Source organism: Lygodium microphyllum, chromosome 10 (genome assembly GCF_053477565.2).
Source record: "Lygodium microphyllum isolate KBCC chromosome 10, Lygodium_microphyllum_v1.1.10, whole genome shotgun sequence".
Classification (NCBI taxonomy): domain Eukaryota; kingdom Viridiplantae; phylum Streptophyta; class Polypodiopsida; order Schizaeales; family Lygodiaceae; genus Lygodium; species Lygodium microphyllum.
The window spans coordinates 139034607-139055539 of NC_141144.1; positions in this window are offsets into that span (position 1 = coordinate 139034607).

A 20933-nucleotide genomic window follows, 5' to 3' on the forward strand; every position below is an offset into this window, starting at 1 on the left:
CTTTTCGATCTTTGCAGGGTCTGTTGATATCCCTTGTGCTGAGACAATGTGGCCCAACAGAACTCCAGAAGAGACCCCAAAGATGCATTTGTCGGGGTTAAGGGAAATCCCATACTCCCGGCATCGGTCAAAGCATTGTTCCAAATGTCCCCAGTGTTCACTGATCAAACTATAGACACAGAAGTCATCCAAATATACCTCAATAAAGTCGTGCAGATGATTTTGAAATGCGGCCATCATGACTCGTTGGAAAGTAGCAGGGGCATTGCAGAGCCCAAATGGCATCACTCGGTAAGCGTAGGTCCCCCATTCTGTGGTGAAGGTTGTTTTGGATTGGTCTTCTTCTGCGATTTGCACTTGGTTGTATCCACTGAATCCATCCAGAAGAGAATAAAGTTCATGTCCTGCCACTGTGTCCAACAGTTGGTCTGTGAAAGGGATTGGAAAGTGATCCTTCTTTGTCTTGGAATTAAGCTTTCGGAAATCCACACATATTCGCAATTTGCCATTCTTCTTGGGTACAACCACGATGGGTGAAACCCATTCACTGTTTGCCACTGGATAGATGAACTCGGCCTCCAGAAGCTTCAACAGCTCCGCTTTCACCAATGTGGAATAATTCGGGTTCATTCGCCTCTGTCGTTGCCGTACTGGCTTGGCATCAGGCTCCAAGTCAATATGATGTTGACATATTGTGGGATCAATCCCCTTTAGGTCTTTGTAGGACCACGCAAACACGTCCAAATTTTCTTTCAACAAGTTGTACAAGGTTGACAACTCCTCTTCTGGGAGACTGCTACCCACCTTCAAGTGGCGTTCAGTGCCTTCTGAATCCACAAAGGTTAACTGCTTTTCACCTTCTACTTCACGGATGAAGGTCCCGCGGACTGCTTCTGGATACAGATCCGACTCCTTCAAGGGAGTGGTATCCTCTTCTGATGTCCCACTAGAACCAACTTCGTCTTTTGGTGGAGACTTAGGTTGCTCCTTAAGACGTTGGAATGGGATAAGCGCCGTTTCGGAGTTGGTTTCAAGATTAATTACGTCTTGGCTTGAAGACTCATCTTCTGATGATACATCCAGGAACGTCACATAACAGGGACCCTCTGATGCTTGTTGGGTTAATGGGACTGGTGCTTGTTGGCACGGTGCATCATCATCATCTTTCTTTGGCAAGGATGGGTTAGGACGGCATAAGCCACTGCTGAAAGACGGCTTGTTCTTCTTAATCCACGTCTTATAAAGGTTTTGCATATGAGAAGATCCATTTACCAGACCAAATGGTACCATTGCCATTCTGTCCCATAGCATGAGCTCATCGGCTTCTGATGCTTCTGGAACTTCTTCCTCAAATGTATCCTCTTCAAGTGGGATAGACTCTTCCATTTCACTTGCATAATCCTCTTCGTCCATATCATATTCATCCTCTTCTGTCTCTGTCTCTGCTTCTGCTTCTGCTTCTGTTTCTGCTTCTGTCTCTGCTTCTGCCTCTGCTTCTGTAGGAGCTCTGTAACAGAAGAACAGATTCTCTGTTTCCTCTCCTGCCTCTGTCTCTGGCTCTGCTGTGGCCATATAACAGGGAGAGCAGTACATCCATGCCTCTATCTCACTATCAGAAGTGATTTCAGAAGTCATTCCTGGTTCAGGCAGGAAGTATTCACCCATTGATAATGGCTTTGCATCTTTTGGAAGTCGGCTTACTGTATCTACTGTTAAGGAATGTGCCACTGTTTTCTTAGGAAGGATCTGTTTGACAGCATCTTCGTCTGCTGATGTTCCATCCGTAGCCTCGTTAGGGGAGTCAGAAGATAATTCCAAGGAGGTGGATCCATGTCCTTTTTGAGAACCATACAGTTTCAGCACCACTTTGTTGGGTCCTCTGCCCAAGGTCAAAGTTCCTTTAAACCAATCCGTCCTTGCTCGGGCTTCAAAAAGCCATGGTCTGCCTAGTAACAGAGGATAGGATGTACCATAAGAGTTTGGCTTCACCACCAGATAGGTTAGCCAATAATCTTTTCCAGCCACTGTAGTCTTCACATATGGGAGAATGCCCAAAGGCTTGATTCTGCTCTGATCCGCCAGTCTGATGAGCCATTGGGTTGGTTGCACACCTTGTAAGCCTAAATCCTTCATCGTCACATCCGTCATAATGTTTACTGATGAACCACCATCAATCAGTGCATTTGCAATGAAGCAGCCTTCTATCCATACGCCAGTCTCTGGGGTACCCGGATCTAAAAAAGCATTAGCCACATCCACTTCTTTTACAGGCTCTGGAACCTTGTTGGACTTTGTCACTGTTGAGGGAGCAATCCTTAAACCACGTCTTTTCGTCAGTATACTTTTGAATCTTTTCCGGCAACTGGGAGACAACATCAATAATTGTCGGAATGTGAGGTTTGGTTTAAAGGTATCTAGATCTCTGACCAGATCGTATTCCTTAATAGGATCCACTGGCTTCTCTAACCGGTTAGGGAATGGGGCAACACCCATTTTCATTTTCCCTCTTTCTTCCAACAAAGGAATTACAGGAGCTTCTTCTGCCACTTGTGGCACTTCCTCCTCTTCTGTATCCTGGACCTCTGGTCCTGCCTCTGTAACTGTCTCTGTAACTCTCTGTGGCTCTGTAGGGCTCTGTACGGCACTGTTAGGCTTTGTTCTGTTCTGTTCTTTTGGTGGAAGATTAAACTTCACTGTTATGGCAGGAGGATTATTTTCTTTCTGGATAGGTGGTTCCTTCTGCTTTGCACGCGTGATGGCAGCAACTTCCAATTCCACTAAATTGGAGGTAGGCTCTTGGGCCTTGGACAGACTATCAGTAGCACTGTTTTTCACTGGGGCTGGGCTTGGACAGTCTTTTGCAGTGTGGCCTTCTCCTTTGCATCGAGTGCATAAGGGCTTGTAATCCACCGACCTTCGAGGATTTGGACAATTTGGTGAGATGTGTCCCTTTTCTCCGCATCTGTAACACTCCACTTCTGATCTCTGACCACCGCCAGACTGTCTTCCTCTGTAACTTTGGGAAGGAAATCTTCTGGGTCCGAAATTAGGACCAAACTCTCTAGGCTTGGGTCCAATATCTTGTGTTGTCATTTTGGATTCCAGCAAGTTGAATCTTGCGTCTTCTTCCTTCCTTCTCCTATCATGCATCTCCTTCAGGGAGCAAATGTCCTCTGTATGGTTCTTCCGCAAACAGTAGGAACAGAAGGCTCCAGGGATTGTTGGTTTCCGTGTACATTCAGTGGCTAAATGGCCTGCTTGATGACACTTACCACACCAAGTATTTGACCGCATCACATCTCTTCCTGCTCCTGCAACGTTGGATATGCTCGCTGTGTTCACTTTCAGCGTCTGTAGTTGCTCTGTAATCACATCCATCAACTCCTTTTTGATGTTTGCAACTGAGTTGGATAAATAATCCTTCAAGCTTTCTCCTCCGGACGTACTGGCAGGAGGGTTTTGAGGAGTCTCTGTAATCACTGCATAAACGGGTTGGGCTGGCACAGAGGGGTCTCTGTTCTGGTTCTGATTCAGAGCTCCTGTTTGAACTGTTGGCTGTTGGCTCCAGTTGGTAGGATTCCACTGTTGCTGCTGATTTTGCATTGAGGAGATTGGTTGGGACCATTGTTGTTGTGGTTGAACCACTATTTGAGGCATGGATTGTGGCCACTGTGGATTTGGTGCACTGTACTGTGAGACCGGGGGCATCTGTTGGTATGGATAAGGAACAGTCCTTGGGACTGCATTTGGTGGGTACATCATTCCTGGCACCAGAGGAGGTAGGACTCCTCTTCCTGTATTCATTGCTAATCTAGCTTCCACTTCATCGTACAGTCTTGCACCTTCTGTTGCAGCTTGCAGGGTGGCTGGTCTTTGTAGCTCCACAAACTTACGGACTTCTGGTTGTAATCCTCTGAGAAACACTCCCTTCTGAATGCCATCATCTAGATTATGGTTAGTCCATCTCTTCAGGATGGATTCCATTCGTGAGACATAAGCTTCTACTCTTTCTCCAGAGGACTGACTTAGGTTCATGAATTCCTCTCGCATCCGCTCTTCAAAACCTTCACGCCTGAATTTAGTGAGGAAGGCCAACTTCAGGTCGTCCCATGTGCCAAAAGTTCCTGCTGCTTGTCTCTCATACCACTGAAACGCCGCGCCCTTGAAAGTGGCGGGGAATATTGCTAACCAATGCTCAGGGGTTCTGGCATTGTTAGCCACACACGCTACCATAAACTCTGCTACATGAAGATCAGGGTCTTCATTGTACTCTCCCTTAAAAACTGGCAATGGGACTACATTTGCTGGTCTGTCATCAATATTTCCAGGACGGATCTGGCTTGGAAGTGGACCTCCAGCAGGAGGAGGAAGGGCTTGATGTGCCATTGGGACTTCTGTAAAGAGTTCCGCAAGGGCGTCCAAGGCGGCTTCTGCTGCTAGCTCGCTCTCGGCTCTGATTCTTGCTTTCTCTCTTCTCACGTACCTCTGAACTCGTTCCAACGCTTGCCTTTTTATTGCGTCATTCATCAGGGGGTTGACTCCACTATGTTGTTAGTGCTCCACAGAGGGTTAACAGAAGGCTTCAGTCTCTGGAGGACTCTCTTGCCAACATTTCTTCTACTTCTTTCCTCTCAACGTCCCTGAATTCTGCTTTCATGCCACTACACAGGGGAAGGTATTCGGTTCTGAAGGTGTCAAAATGCATACGTCTGAGCATTGTGGTAGTGCCATCATCATAGTAATGCCAGCTTCTGATAGTTTCAATAGTGTATGTTGTGAAAAACACTCTGTCTACCAACTTCCAATGGGTTGCTAATTGAACAAACAGAAGATTATCAGTACACCAAGCATCCCATGTATCTTGCTGTTGAGCATCCACGAACAAATTCCAACTCTTTTCCTTCTTGTCGTTGTGAACCTCTACAGACCAAGACTCCTGTAGCTTCTTCACAATTTCCCACTTGATGTTGTCTGGAAACTTCTCAATGAATGCCAAATCTTCCATGGATGGTCATTCTCTCTGTTTTTGCTCTTCAGTTTGTTCCCAAACAATTTGCCACCAAGATGCAAGTTTCTGCTGCTTCAACAGGAAGAGGAAACTGTCCACCACATAGAGCATGCATCATGATGGTGATGTGTTTCCGCCATTGTGGGATGAGCTTCTTGTGGAAAGTGGCTTTTATTATGAGAAATTCCAACTCTTCAGTGGAAGAAGGAATTTTACAAACATCCATTGAATTCTTCTCTTCTTGGCAATGCCAATTCCTTCATTTTCAGCCTCTTTTGGTGCTTGTTGATGGCAAGTTTCCCCGGCTGCGCACCAAAAACATGGAGCCCCAAGAAGAACACCAAGGAAAAGGGAATTCTCTTGCAAGAAAATCTATCTTGTAACATCAACAAGCTTGTTTATCATGTTTCATATTGTCACAATGAAGAAAAGAACACCAGGCACAACAAATCCTCATGCAGCATCATGTAAATCTCCCACGGATTTAATAGAATCAACTATATTCTTCAACATCTTCACAAAATCCATCAATAGAACAAAGAAAACAAAGAAGTACACCATCTTTGAATGGAAATACATCACATAGTATTCATCTTCAATATCTTTATATTCTTCTCTCTCAATCTCTCATATATAATCACTTTGTTTCAATAGAATTGGCTATCTCTGACTCTCTCTCACACACTCCATCAATAATACATCATATCCTCACTACAATCTCTCAAAAATTACTCTCAATAATCACTCTTAGGTCGTGGATACCCCTCCCAAGAGGTATGTCTGATATGAAAGGTCACCAGAGCCACTACAGTGTCTCTTCACAGCTCACTACTGTCACTTCACTCTAGTCTTCTCTTGAGTCTTCAGCAGCTACTTCTTCCACTTCCTTCAGCTCTTTTACACTTGTATTCACCTCTTTCCAAGGCTAGAAAACTTTCCTCAAAATCACACATACATTCCACAGAACACTTACAGAACAGTCTACAGAACAGTACCAGAACAGTTACAGTACAGAACAGAACAGAACAGAACAGAAGCAGAAGCTCTACAGAAGACCTACAGAAGGTTACAGAAGGTTATCAAAACTACATAATTCATTCTCAAACCATTAAAAACTCTCACAAAACATTCACTAAGCTTTCACAATATCTCATTCTGCATCAATCAATACTCCATCCCTCCTTACAGAAGACAATCAGAACAAAACAGACCAAAACAGAGCAAAACAGAACAAAACAAAAGGTATACAGAACCAATCAGAACCTATCAGAACATTACAGAACCATCAACAAACATCATAATCTTCCAAAACACAATCAATATCATCCAAAACACTCTCAAACCACTTCCTAATCAACCAATCATCTCATAAAATCAATCATTCAGCTCTCAAAAACAACAAAAATCAGCCAAAAAACAAGTCATTTCAACACTCAACAGCATATCATTGTCTCTCTCTCTCTTTGTCTATATCGCGGCTCTTTCTCTCTCTGACTCTTCCTCTTCTCCCTTCTCACTCTTCTCTCCCCTTTCTCTCTTCTCCCTATTCTCTATTTTCTATCTCTTCTCTCTCTCTCTCTCTCTCTCTCTCTCTCTCTCTCTCTCTCTCTCTCCCCCTCCACGTTCTCTCTATTCTCCCTCCTCTCTATTATTTCTCTCTCGTCTCTCTCGTATCTCTTCTTTCTCTTCTATATTTACCCTCTCTTTCTTCTCTCTCTCTCTCTCTCTCTCTCTCTCTCCCCCCTATATACCACCAATTATAAAGAGAATCCACCAAATATTTTACTAAAGCAAGAACTTTGATTACAACAAAGGAAGTAAGAAACAATATAAAAGAAGTAATTTCAAGGAGAAAATGAGTGAATATTGTGCACTTATCTCATTAACATTGAGCAAAGACAATAAATATTTAGGTTTTGGTAACACTTTACTATTGTTGGAATGCAAAATGAAATACTTTTAAATTTCCTTAGAGAAACTATTTGGATATTTTGTTTGAATTATGTTAGTATACATGTCAAAATCTATTGTGTTTATAATGATGTGTATTTTAATACACGTACCGATAATACAAAATTTTCTCCTAGCCTTTTAGAATTTTTTATTTGTATACTCTTTATCCCTTATAATGATGCCTGTTACATCACCATTTAGGAATCTCTTCTATCAAAACCACCACTCACATGCTTCTAAGGAATCTAAGATCCACTCTTAGACTTGCCATGGCCACCCACTAACATGTATCACTATATTAGGAGATTTGGAAATTTCCATGCACTTTGGGAACCCCAATGCCTTTATGATTTGACCACATGGTCAAATCTTATTGTTGTACTTAAAGGTGGAGTTTACCCTTAGTGCTATATAAGCTACCTTCTCAAATCCCACTTTTAAATATGAATCAAGAATTAGCCATGCAGTCAAGTATTTATCACTCATTTGAAATTGGGACTTGGGAAATTTTCAATTTTCTAATATGGTAGTATGTGCTATTTGTTGTAATGAATGAAGCTGAGAGGAGAGAAGAAAAGAGCTGAGAGAGAGAAAGAGAGCAAGAAGAAGACTAGAAGAGGAGCGAGAAAGAAACAAAAGAGGAGGGAAGGAAGGAGGAAGCCATGGAAGCTGGAGATGACGGTGAAGAGTATGTTCTTAATAATAATTGGTTGACCTAATCTAGGACTCTTACACCTAATATGCCCCAATCAGTGTGACTAGGTGTCTAACCCCTAGACGGTGTGTATCCTGCTTATTGCAATCCATCCCCACTCTAAAGATTTTGGCCCTAAAAGACAAGGAGAAGTAGAGGGGAGTGATGGGTGGGCTAAGGGAGGGTTGTAGAGTACTACTTTGATCCCTTTTACAATGAAAAATGGGTGGGTAAAGACTAGGGCCAACATGTTGTCTAGGACCAGCCTGTTGCAGTAAACGGGTCATAACTTTGATGGGCTGCTCCAAATAGGGCGTACAACATGTCAAAACGGAGTTTATGACGAGTACTTTTAGCCTATGTAGGATGCACATATGCGAGATCTGAATAAGTACAAAACTGTTCTAAAATAGTATGCAATCTATAGGCAAAGGGTGGTCAAATGGGGCATGACTAGTTAGTCTTCAAGCCATGGGGCCTCTTGGAGGTAGGGGAATTCATTGATAATGGTTGCTGCACACCAAGAGGCTTCTTCCAGTGGTATGACTTGCCATTTGATGAGGTATTCTTTAATGGATTGAGACCGTAAGAGCTTATCTTGCTGCCCAATGATTGCCTCAAGGATATATTGAGTGATGCCTTCTTCATCTATGGGGGGAAGTTCTTCCACATAGTCCATTAAGGAGCACATGAAGGGTTTCAACTGCTTGACATGAAATGCATTGTGGGTTTTGGTGGTAGGGGGAAGTTCTAAGTAGTAGGCCAAGTCACCAACTCTCTTCAAAATCTGATATGGGCCATAGAAGTGGTGGGGCAACTTGTTATTGCTACCCTTTTTTAGAGTCAAGTAGTGGGACTTGGGAATTTCAAAATGACCAAGTCCCCTTCCTAGAATTCCAAATGCTTTCTTTTCTCATTAGCATAGAGTTTCATGTGTGTTTAGGCCTTTTGAAGGTTCACTTTACATTGCTGAACTAAGGCTTGCATGTGATCCAACTTAGCCTGACTCTAAGGATTGATCTTATCATCAAATAAGATTGTTAGGAGGGGGACCTTTTACCCATGAAAGGTCTCAAAAGGGGAAACTCCAATGCTAGATTGTGTGGAGTTATTATATGCAAACTCAGCCAAGTGGAGCCATGTATCACATATGTGTTGTACATCATGGAAAAAGTGCCTCAAATATGCTCAAGCCATTTGTTTACTCTTTCAGTCTGGCCATTAGCGTGAGGGTAGTATGCACTGGATGGAGCAAGCTTGGTCCCCATGGAGGTGAAAACTATTTGCTAGAAGTTTCCAATAAACTTTGCATCCCAATCATGCACTATGACTTGTGGTAAGCCATGCAATTTGATTTCCATAAATTGAGTGGCCACCTGAGAGGCAGTGTATTGGATCTTGGTGGGGATAAAGTGAGAAGCTTTGGTGTGGCGATCAACTACCACATAGATACTGTTCCACCCTTTCTTGTAGCCACTGATAAAGTCCATTGTGATGTGAGTCCATTTCCCTTAAGGGATAGGAAGAGGCTGCAAGAGGCCAGTGGGCTTGAGTGTATTGTCCTTGTTCTGTTGGTATGGAATACATTTGGTCACAAAGTACTTGACATCCCTCCATAAGCCTTTCCAATGAAAGATCTTGGAAATCATGTCATATATTTTAAAAATACCCAAGTGACCAGTAGTGGGGCAAGAATGCATCTCTTCCATGACCTTCTACATTAAGGGGGAAGTGTGGGAGATGACAATCTTTCCATGGTTCCAAATAAGGCCATGTTTGAGTTGATATTGGGAATTTTTAGCCATGATACCTAGCTGTAATTTCTAGAATATGTGGCTGAAGTGATCATCTAACAAGTAAGTCTCTTGAATCTTCTTAACCCAATCACTGTGCAATTCTAAGTTAGAGGACACTCTACATGCCCACATTCGAGAGAATGAATCAGCCACAATATTATCCTTGCCTCGAGTGTCGAAATGTCAATGTCATATTTTTGAAGGTTGCCACCAATTTCCTTTTCTTAGGAGTCAAAGTGGACTGAATCAAGAAGTACTAGAGGACTTGGTGGTTTCTTTTTACTTGTAGCAGCTACCATACAAATAGTGGTGCCATTTCTTGATGGCATGGAGGATGGCCAACATCTCCTGGTCATATACATTCATTTGCATCTCCTTCTCATCAAGCTTACGGCTCTCAAATGCAATCACACCATGCTCTTGCAACAATAATACACCAATACCCGTGCCATTGGCATCATAATGAACTTAGGGCAAACAAGGATGGGGGCAGAAGTAAGCACATCCTTTAACCGTTTGAAGGTATGATGAATAGTAGCATCCTAAAAGAATGACTCCTTTTTTAAGGTACTGCAATGGTGGCATAGTGCCTAATGAAGAATCTATAGAATGAAGAGAGATCAAGGACGCCACTCAAAGAAGTGGTGGTGGAAGAAGTGGGCTAGTCCCTAACACATTACACCTTCTTTGGGTAAGCCTGTATGCCATTTTTGCTCACAATGGTCCGAAGTACTACATAGATGTCTACATGAAGGTGCATTTGCTCTCCTTAGCAAAGAGCCAATGCTCTCTTAATATGTTAAACACCCTTTTGGCATGTGTCAAGTGCTCCTTGAATGACTTGTTATAAATGAGGACGTGATCAAAGAAAACAAGCACAAAGTTGAACATAAAGGGTTGTAGGATTTTGTTCATGAGGCTTTGAAATGTGGCAAGGGTGTTAGTCAACCCAAAAGGCATCACTAGAAAATAATAAAGTCCACGATCAGTCCTGAAGGTCATTTTGACCTTATCTCCCTCCCTCATACGAATCTCATGGTAACCAGAGCGCAAGTCAATTTTAGTGAAAAAACATTCCCCTTTTAACTCATCCAGAATATCATCAATCCATTGGATGGTGTAGCGATTCTTCACCATGATTTTGTTCAAGTCTTTGTAGTCAATGCATAGGTGGAAGGAGCCATCTTTCTTATTGATTGACAAGATAGGGGATTGATAGGGGGAAGAACTTGGTTCAATGAAACACATGTCCAACAACTCCTTGACTTGCTTTGCAACCTCTTTACGCTCACACTTACAGTGTCTATAAGGGGGCTTGTTTACTGGCTTGAAATGGGGCTCTAAATCAAGTGGGTGGTCCACTTGCTTCTTAGGAGGAAGTTATGTAGGCAACTAGAATAGGTCATTGTATTCCTCAAGGCATGTAATGCTGATTCATTAGATACTACAGAGAGGGTTGATTGGAATTTTCCTTATTGAGTTGCAAAACAAAGATTTGTAAGCATTTCTTAAACTCCCTTTTGAGTTGCTTTGATGCAATGAGTTGAAAATAAGCATGATCTTGAACTCCCTCTAGGTGGATGGGCTATCCATGCATCATAAACTCCATGTAGAGTTGAGAGAAGTCCATAGCCAATTTCCCCAATTTGTTTGGCCAATCACATCCCAAGACAATATGAATGGGGCCCATATTTAGGTCAATTAGATCAACCAATGCCACATAATCTTAACCAAGCATAAGGGAATTGGAAGACATACATGTGTACTGATTTCTTCTTCTCCATTTGGTACTTGAACCTTCAAGGGGTGGTGTAATGCCATAGGGATGCATTTCAACCAATCAATAGCTAATTTATTGACATAACTTTGAGTGGTATCACTGTCCACATGGATACTTCCTTGAATGCAAAGGATGTTGGGGCTTCGCAAACCCATCCAAGCATGCAAGGAGATAGAGCAAAGGGTGGGTGGGATGTCAGGTCAAGTATCCATGGTGGATCACCTCCCGAGTTGAAGGGAAACCCATCCTCCAGGTCATAGAACTACTCGTAATCAACATCCTCCAAAGGCTCAGCCTGGTCGGTAGGTAGGTCGTCACCATCATTGTGCCAATCTTTCATGACATACATGCTATGAACCTTGACCTCAACTAACTTGTATGAGAATTTGGAGTCATGATCAATAGTGTACTTATCTCCACATTTGAAGCATAGCCCCTTTTTCTTTCGTTCCTTCACAAAATTCAGAGAAATGAAGTGTTGACTATTGGATCCATGGGAAGGTGATGCAGTGGATTGTTTATTTTCAACATACTTATTCTCAGCATTAGAGCCAAATGTTGTCCCAAAAGTGCACATTTTTCTGTCAACATGGAAGATGGGATAAGTGGGTACTTTAGGGTTGTTATTGGGCATAAAAGTGCCTCGAAAACCACCTCCATATGGGGCTGATCATGAAGGGATGTAGGGCTATCCAGAACCTTGCTGAAAATGCTCTTTCTTGCGGTACTTTCGTGCATATCTCTTAGCTAGTTCAATTGCATCAAATAGTGTGGTAGATTTCTGGGCCATGACATCTGCCAATAGGCGTGGTTCCAACCCATAGATACACTTGTGTAATTTAGCATCATTGCTAATGCTCTCCACATACACCGTCAAGGTCATGAACTGATTTGTGTACTCACGTATAGTGAGATTACGTTGGTCAAGAGTGTACCATTGTCTTGCCAACAGCTCTTTTTTCACAGAAGACACAAAAGCTTGGACCATATGCATTTTAAAATCTTCATGAACTGATGATTCTCTCGATTGATATAACGCCACTATGTGTGGGCAAGTGCTTCCAAGTGGAGAGAAAAAAAAATATTTTCTAATCATCAATGTGAGGGTAGATATTGAAGTACGACTACCAATTGGGCATCCATTTCTCCAAGTTAAAGGGTGAGGGGGATTTCCATTGTACTTCATTAGGATGATCTTGTCATGTAGATCATTAGGGCCATGCTACCCATGAAACCCTTGCTGCCCATACATCCTGTGGTGACCATACATGCCTTGTTGTCCATACATCACATGTGGTGCATTAATCCCATGTTGTCCATTATAGCTAGGGTGTCCATGATTGCCAGGTCTTCCATTTGTACCATATTGTCCATGACGGGGCTGATTTATACGGGGTGCATGGGGTTTCCTAGGGAGACAAGGGGAATTTCGACCAAGGGTGGGAGAGGACCTTAGTGGGATATTGGCTACATGTTTGATGGGGGAATTCAACAAGGTCTCATCGTATGTGGGAGAGGACCTTAGTGGGATGTTGGCTACATGGTTGATGGGGGAATTCAACAAGGTATCATCATATGCATGAGAGGGTTTACCAATCTTGTAGGTAGAAGGGGGAATTCCCTTAGCACCAAGTATACCTTGTGGACCATGCAATGGCTCCTAGTGTGGAGGACGTCAAGATTCATGCCTAGAGTCATTGACCTTGTCTTGGGCTGAAGCGGTCAACAACAATAGTGAGCTGCTTCAAGGTCTGTTGAGTCTGGGAGTTTGAGAGAGCTATGTGTTTTATTGCTTCATCAAACTTGGACATCATTGGTGATGGTTGGAGACCATATCATTATGTCGTTCCATATGACGAAGCTCATGCTCATAGAGGGTGTGATTGAGCAAGGTGTATGGGTCTGTTTTGAGCATTTCTTCCTATATGTCACCATCGTAATCTTGTGCTAATCTTGGTTCCTCATTCATGGGGTCTGGTGTTGAGATATCGAGCTCCACTCGTGATATGCTAGGGTGACCGTTGTGCATTTATGTCACCGACTTGTCAGTTGGTTACAGATGCGGTTGGTACACCGCCCATGGATAATAGCTAGATGACAGCTATCCTTATCTATTCTAGTTCATGGCTCAGTTAGTATGCCACCTTAGTTAGTTGAATTTGGTTTGAGACCCATATATAGGGTTCTTCTATTTCTATGTACTTGAGTTCTTTTTGGCTTACGCAACTAAGAAGAGGAAAACTCTTATCAGCTTCCATCTCTGTGTGTATTCCCCCATTGTGCAAGCAAGAAAGCTACAAGTGAGACTCCTTCCTTCTCTCCCACAATCTTGACATGGTATCAAAGTCTTGTTCATGGTAAGGAGCTCAAGAAAGCAAGCCAAGCTCGCGGTGTTCTGGTAAGAGGAGCAGTGTTGCTTTCATTTTCTATTTTGGGAGCAGATCTCTGCAACAGGGAGCACAGCCAGAAATTGCAAGAGTGCATTGTCTCAGGTTGAGACGCCCTTTGCGGTGAAGCAAGAGGGCAGTATATGTTGCGGGCTAGGGCTTTAGCCCTTAGTGACCCTGTTTTTTTGATTTGAGGCCATTTCGGGGCCTATTTTGGAGGCAGAAGTTTTCTGCACGCACTCAGGAAAAAGCCCTGTTTTATGTTGTGCGACCACTATTCTACAGGTCGGTGAAAAGTTACCACAGAAATTGTATCATATGCTTGTGTGCAGAGACATTGGGAGTTACAGAATCATCCTTGGTTCCTGTATATGCAAAATCGTCACTAGGAAGTGACTGTGTGGTCAAATACCACTTTCACCAGTTTTGCAGATTTGCCCTTGTGAGGGTGAAGCTATGTTTTTTGCAGTGACAGAATTTTTTGCAGTGTTCTGTAATGGCGTCTAATTCTCTTTCACAGATTGTAACTGAAAAGCTTGACAAGAACAACTTCCAAGCATGGAAGTTTAGAATGACGAATTTCCTTAAGGGAAAAGGATATTGGAAATTTGTTGCAGGAAATGAAGAAGAACTAGTTCTTCCTGATGTTCCCAATCAACAGAAAATGCAGGCATTTAAAGCATGGCATGAGAGAGCCAGGAAATTTATGTATTGGTTGTCTATTAGCATTTCAGACTCTACGATTGTGCATATTCAGGATGCAAGTACGCCAAAGGAGGCATGGGATACTTTGTCAATTTTGTATAGCACAAATACGCAAGCCAAGAAAATGCAGCTCAAGCAAGAGTTGCATAATGTGCAAAGAGAAAATATGAGCATCAATGACTACCATATGAAGGTGAAGAAGATTGCAGATGCACTTGCTTCCATTGGGTCGCCAATGGAAGATGATGATTTAGTTTCTGTGACCTTGAATGGTCTAGGAAAGGATTATGCACAGTTTCGGATATCCATTTCAGTTCATGAAATATTTCCTTATTTTGAGGAGTTGATTGCTCTTCTAATTTTTGAGGAGCAAAGAAATGGTGGTGCATCTTCTTTAGAAGGAACTTCAAAGGAAGCTGTCTTCTACTCAAATGCTAGAAGAGGTAGAGGTAGAGGTAGAGGAGACTAATCTGGAGGCCGTGGTAGAAATCAGAATATGCAACAAACTCAAGAAAACCAGTCCTATGGAGGAGGATCTGGTAACTCTAGAGGCAAGGGGAGCCAAAGAGGTCGTGGTGGATGGCAAAGAGACCAAAATGCAAACAGTAATGTTGAATGCTACTACTGTGGTAAAATGGGTCATATGGCTAAAGACTGCTATAAAAAGCAGAATGACATCATGAATGGAAAATTGCAACAAGAAAATTATGCATCTTCTAGTAGACAGGGTGATGACAGAAATGAGCATTTGTTTATGGTGCAGCACATGAAAAATTCTGTGACAAGTGCATAAGAAAGCAATGATGTATGGTATGTTGACTCAGGTGCATCAAACCACATGACAAGTCATGCAGAATGGATGGAGGATGCAAGGAAAATGGAAAAACCAGGATTTGTGGAGACTGGTGATGATACTGCACATCCTATTGTGCAAATTGGAAAAATTCCTTTGTCTATGCAGGATGGGAAAAAGAAATACCTGTCAGATGTATTTCATGTCCCGAATATCACCAAGAATTTGGTTTATGTTGGTCAAATGGTTGAGCAGGGCTTGCAAGTCAGATTTAATCCTCATGGATGCTTTGTTGAGGATATGAAAAATAAAGGTCGCTTGATAGTAAAAGGAAAGAAGAAGGGCAGAATGTTTACGTTGGATGTAGACATGCCTGAATTGAGTACAACAATGTTTGCACATGGGACCGATGTAGTTGCAGATATTGATATCTGGCATAAACGCATTGGTCATGTTAATGTACAGCGACATAAATCAATGCAGGCCCAAAATATTGTTGCAGGATTGCCTAAATTCAAGGTTGCAGAAATGCATAAGGTATGTGAAGCTTGTCAATTTGGAAAACAGGCAAGGAAACCATTTCCTAGACATGTTCAAGAGAGTAAGAAGCCATTGGAATTAATCCACTCTGATGTGTGGACTACTAAAGCTACATCTCCTGGAGGCTGTCATTATTTTGTCACTTTTATTGATGACTATAGCAGAAAATTTTGGTGTATTTTATGAAAAAGAAAAGTGAAGTTTTTGGGCATTTCAAAACTTTTAAAGCTATGGTTGAAAAAGAAATAGGCCTATAAATAAAATGCCTAAGGTCAGATGGAGGGGGAGAGTACCTCTCAAATGAGTTTGCAAGGTTCCTGCAGGAGCATGGCATAAAGTAGCAATATTCATGCAGTCATACCCCACAACAAAATGGAATTGCAGAAAGGAAAAATAGGCATATTGGAGAGGTATCTCGTGCCATGCTCAATGAAAAAGACTTGCTAGATTTTTACTAGGCTGAAGCAGTTGCTACAATAGTCTACATAATGAATAGGACTCCCACTATAGCAATACATGGGATGACTCCAGAGGAGAGGTATACTGGTAGAAAACCAGATATTTCTCATTTGAAATTTTTTTGCTGCATTGCCTATGTTCATGTGCCAGATGAGTTGAGATCCAAGTTGGATCCAAAAGCTGAGAAGTGCATCTTTATTGGTTATTCTCTGCAGCAAAAAGGGTATAGATGCTATAACCCTTCTACTCGTAAGTTTACAGTGAGCAGAGATGTTGTTTTTTATGAGATGAGTAGCTGGTATAAACCAGTAAATGTGATTGATAATGTAGATGCAAAAAATGGTAATGTTGCACAGAATTCATAGCAGCAGTCACAAGATATTAGTGGACCTGGAGCGTCCTCTAGCAGTGGTTCACATTCTTTGCCATGGACAGGCAGATTGAGATTAGGAGAATCTTCTCAAGGCAGTGCAAATAGTGGCATGCAGGTATCACAAAAAGGAAAAGAGAAGGTAGATCAGCCCATGTTTGATGTGAATGCAGGTCACTCTTATATGGATGGTGAATCCAGTGTCTCAGAACAAAGCATTGATGATGAGTTGGGTATTCCTTCTATTGTTACACCTGGAGTAAGGAAGACCAGGGATGTTTTGAGAGCATCTGGGAGTGAACCTACTTTGCGCAGGTCTACCAGAGCTAGGTATCCTGTGGATAGGCTGAAATATGATGGATTTACAGCCATTCACTATGCATATATGGTCAAAGTGATACAGGAACTAGAACCCACTTCCTTTGAGCAAGTCATGGGAAAAGAAAATTGGGAGAAAACCATGGATGAAGAAATGGATGCCTTGGAAGCAAATGCTACATGGGAATTGATACCTTTGCCTAAAGATAAGAATGCAATTGATTGTAAGTGGGTTTATAAGGTGAAACACAATGCAGATGGTTCTGTGAATAGATACAAGGCAAGATTAGTAGTCAAGGGGTATGCACAAACATATGGCATTGATTATGAAGAAACATTCAGTCCGGTTGCAAGGATGGCAACTGTAAGAGCAGTCATTGCTATGACTGCATCAAAGGAATGGTCTTTACATCAGATGGATGTAAAGAATGCCTTCTTGCATGGTGATTTGCAAGAAGAGGTATATATGGAGCAGCCACCATGTTATGTGCATGCTGTTCATCCTGAGTTTGTTTGCAGGTTGAAGAAAGCATTGTATGGCTTGAAGCAAGCACCTAGAGCATGGTCTGACAAGACAGGACAGTATCTTGTCACTATTGGCTTTCAAATTTCCAAGGCAGATTTCTCACTTTATGTGAGAAAAACAGAGAAAGGTATTATGCTACTTGTCATTTATGTTGATGATTTGATTATGACAGGTGACAGTGATGAAGATATCCTTCATATAAAAATGCTATTGAAGCAGAAGTTTAAGATGAAGGATTTGGGAGAGCTGCGTTATTTCTTGGGCATTGAGGTGATTAGATCACCAAGTGGGATACAGCTCTTGCAGAGGCAGTATGGATTGGACATGCTGTCCAAATATGGCATGACAGGCTGTAAGCCTATTTCAATTCCTTTGGAGCAGAATGTGAAGCTGAGCGCAGATGCAGGTGAACTTCTGGAAGACCCTACTATGTACAGACGCATAGTAGGAAGCTTGATTTGTATGACTATTAACAGGCCAGATTTGAGCTATGCTGTTGGACTGGTAAGTCAGTTTATGCAGGCTCCAAGAAAACCGCATATTGATGTGGCTAGACGCATACTCAGGTATGTGGAGTCCACATTGCAGTATGGACTATTTTATGAGACTGGGGTTCAGATACAGTTGCATGGATACACTGATGCTGATTGGGCTGGTAGTATTTCTGATAGACGATCTACCAGTGGATATGTGTTCTCTTTTGGGAGTGCTGCAGTCACTTGGAGTAGCAAGAAACAGCCTACAGTTTCCTTGTCGAGCACAGAGGTTGAGTACAGGGGTGCAGCAATGGCTGCATGTGAGGTAGCTTGGTTGCATAAGCTACTTTATGATATGCATCAGTCTATAGATGGGCCAGTTGTCATTTATTGTGACAACATGAGTAGTATACACTTGGCAAATAACCCAGTCTATCATGCTAGAACAAAACACATTGAGGTGCATTATCACTATGTGCGGGAGAGGGTTTTAATAGGTCTTATTGATCTAGTTTGTGTCAGCACAGAGGATCAATTAGCTGACATATTCACGAAGGCATTGGGTGCAGAGAAGCTGCGCAAGTTCAGAGACCTACTTGGTGTGCAGGAATTGGGATTGAGTTCAAGGGGGAGTGTTGAGATATCGAGCTCCACTCGTGATATGCGAGGGTGACCGTTGTGCATTTATGTCACCGACTTGTCAGTTGGTTACAGATGCGGTTGGTACACTGCCCATGAATAATAGCTAGATGACAGCTATCCTTATCTATTCTAGTTCGTGGTTCAGTTAGTATGCCACCTTAGTTAGTTGAGTTTGGTTTGAGACCCATATATAGGGTTCTTCTATTTCTATGTACTTGAGTTCTTTTTGGCTTACACAACTAAGAAGAGGAAAACTGTTTTCAGCCTCCACCTTTGTGTGTATTTCCCCATTGTGCAAGCAAGAAAGCTACAAGTGAGACTCCTTCCTTCTCTCCCACAATCTTGACACTGGGAACCTCTAATCTCCCTCTGGGGTTCCTCTTAGACCTTTCTTTTTCCTTTCTAGCCAACCATCTGGATGCAGTCCACATGACCTATTGTCAATAAATGGGGCGTAACTTTTTGTAGGAACTCTGATTGATGATTTTGTTGGTTCGTCTCGTAGGGAAAAAATTCCTCTTTGAGATGAGATATTAATCTTTGTGACAAAAAATGAGCATAATTTTTTGCAATGGAATTACTCTGTCTGTCTTGGAGCAATCGGCACGTTGTCCGTAGTGACCCTAATGCACAAAAATGGGCATAACTTTAAAATCTTAGCTCAGATTGGGGAGTTTTTTAATTAAAACAGGAGAGGGAAAGGCCCTCTTTGAGATGAGCTATAGGGTTCACTCCTAGATCCAAAACAATTTTTTTTGCAATAGGATATTCTTGATTGTCCTATAGGTTTGTGACCAAAAACACTACCTGGCTCTTAGCAAAAGGCTTATATGGATGGAGCATAGTTAGAGAGGCCTTCTCAGCAACATAAATAGCATCCTAATCATACTAAGAATTATCCCAATCATCAATGTATACCCATCTTCTTTGCCATCAATGCATAAGTGAATTCACTCCCATACATTTCTCCTAACTGCATGCACTTCAAGTGTCATATACAGGTGCCATTAGCATTGTGGGGGTGTCCAAGGGGGATCATTGCATTAGGGAAAGTGGAGATCATGGGAAAGTACCTGCATGTGCATATAAGTATCGGGCTTCGAATCACCAAGAGGTGGGCGAAGTTCCCCTTGGGCCAAGTTGTACATCCCTTTAGGGTCTCAAGTGGTAAGGGAGGGTCACCTCTCTTTTATCTTACCACCTAACCTAGCATTGGCCTTTTTCCTCATCTTGAGTATACATGGAATACATTTTTATTAAGAAATGAGCATGAGATGCATTGGAAAGGAGACATTGGGCCTTTTCATGAGCTGCAAATAATGAATAAGGGTTAGGGTAGAGGTTGCCTTGGTAGTCCAATGACTCATTTGCTGCTACTTTCCCAATTTACAATGCTTATTATTCACTTTGAGGTTCATCCAAGGTCACAAGACAAAATGTGGATTAATATAATCCAATACAATGAATTTTCAAGTTTAGATATGAAGCATGCATGTGAAGGGGATTGAGCTACTGGGCCTATGCAATCTTTAATCTCTCCAACAAGGGATTAAGCTCAACAAGTTGCTAAACTTCAAAGATTAAGATAATATTGACATAACTCAACAATGCTTGGGGAGGCCGTTGAATCATAGCTCATCATGATGCATATTTTCTCCATCAATCAAGCCCAATCAGTAGGGGCATTCCCATGAAATAAGACATCAGCATTCGAATGCTCCCAATAAGGATGATGGCTCCCGTGTTTGTTGTCAAGAATCGTGTGGTCGGGGGACTTGCTTGAGCTGCTACACCAAACACACACTATATACACAAGAGAAATCTCACTCAAGAAAACAAGAAGAGATATGGAGGCCAAAACATTTTCTTGTTGATCTCTTCTTCTTCTTTCACACACTATACAATGTACACAAAGTATAGATGTTCTGGCCTTCTAACACACCATAACTTCCACAAAACATCATTCTGCCTGAATACACAATAGTACTGGAAAGAAACTCCTTGAATAGATTTCTAGCCTTCATCTCCACATAATATTCAGAAAATACATTCAAATACACAGCAAACATCATGCTCAGCAACATAAAAAATACTGATTGTTGAATACAACACTGTTTTCATTCACCATAATCATCATTGATTGAGTAACATGAAAGAGAATAACATGAACAAAAATATATATATAATGAACAAAAAAACATGATATATTTGTTCATGAAAGAGAATAACACTGTTTATCATGAAAGAGACTAACTACATGAACAAATATATCATGAACAAAACATAACTACATCCAAAGTAACAACTAGTAAGATCTAGGAGTATAGGGAATGATATCCGTGCATGAAAACTTCTGACATGACACAGCACCAACATCATGATGCTGAACTAGCTCATGATCAATAATAGAAAAATCCTGATGAAGTGTATGAACCACTTCCTAAATCAGAGAATTATGATCATCAGACCGAAAGTCTCTATGCTGC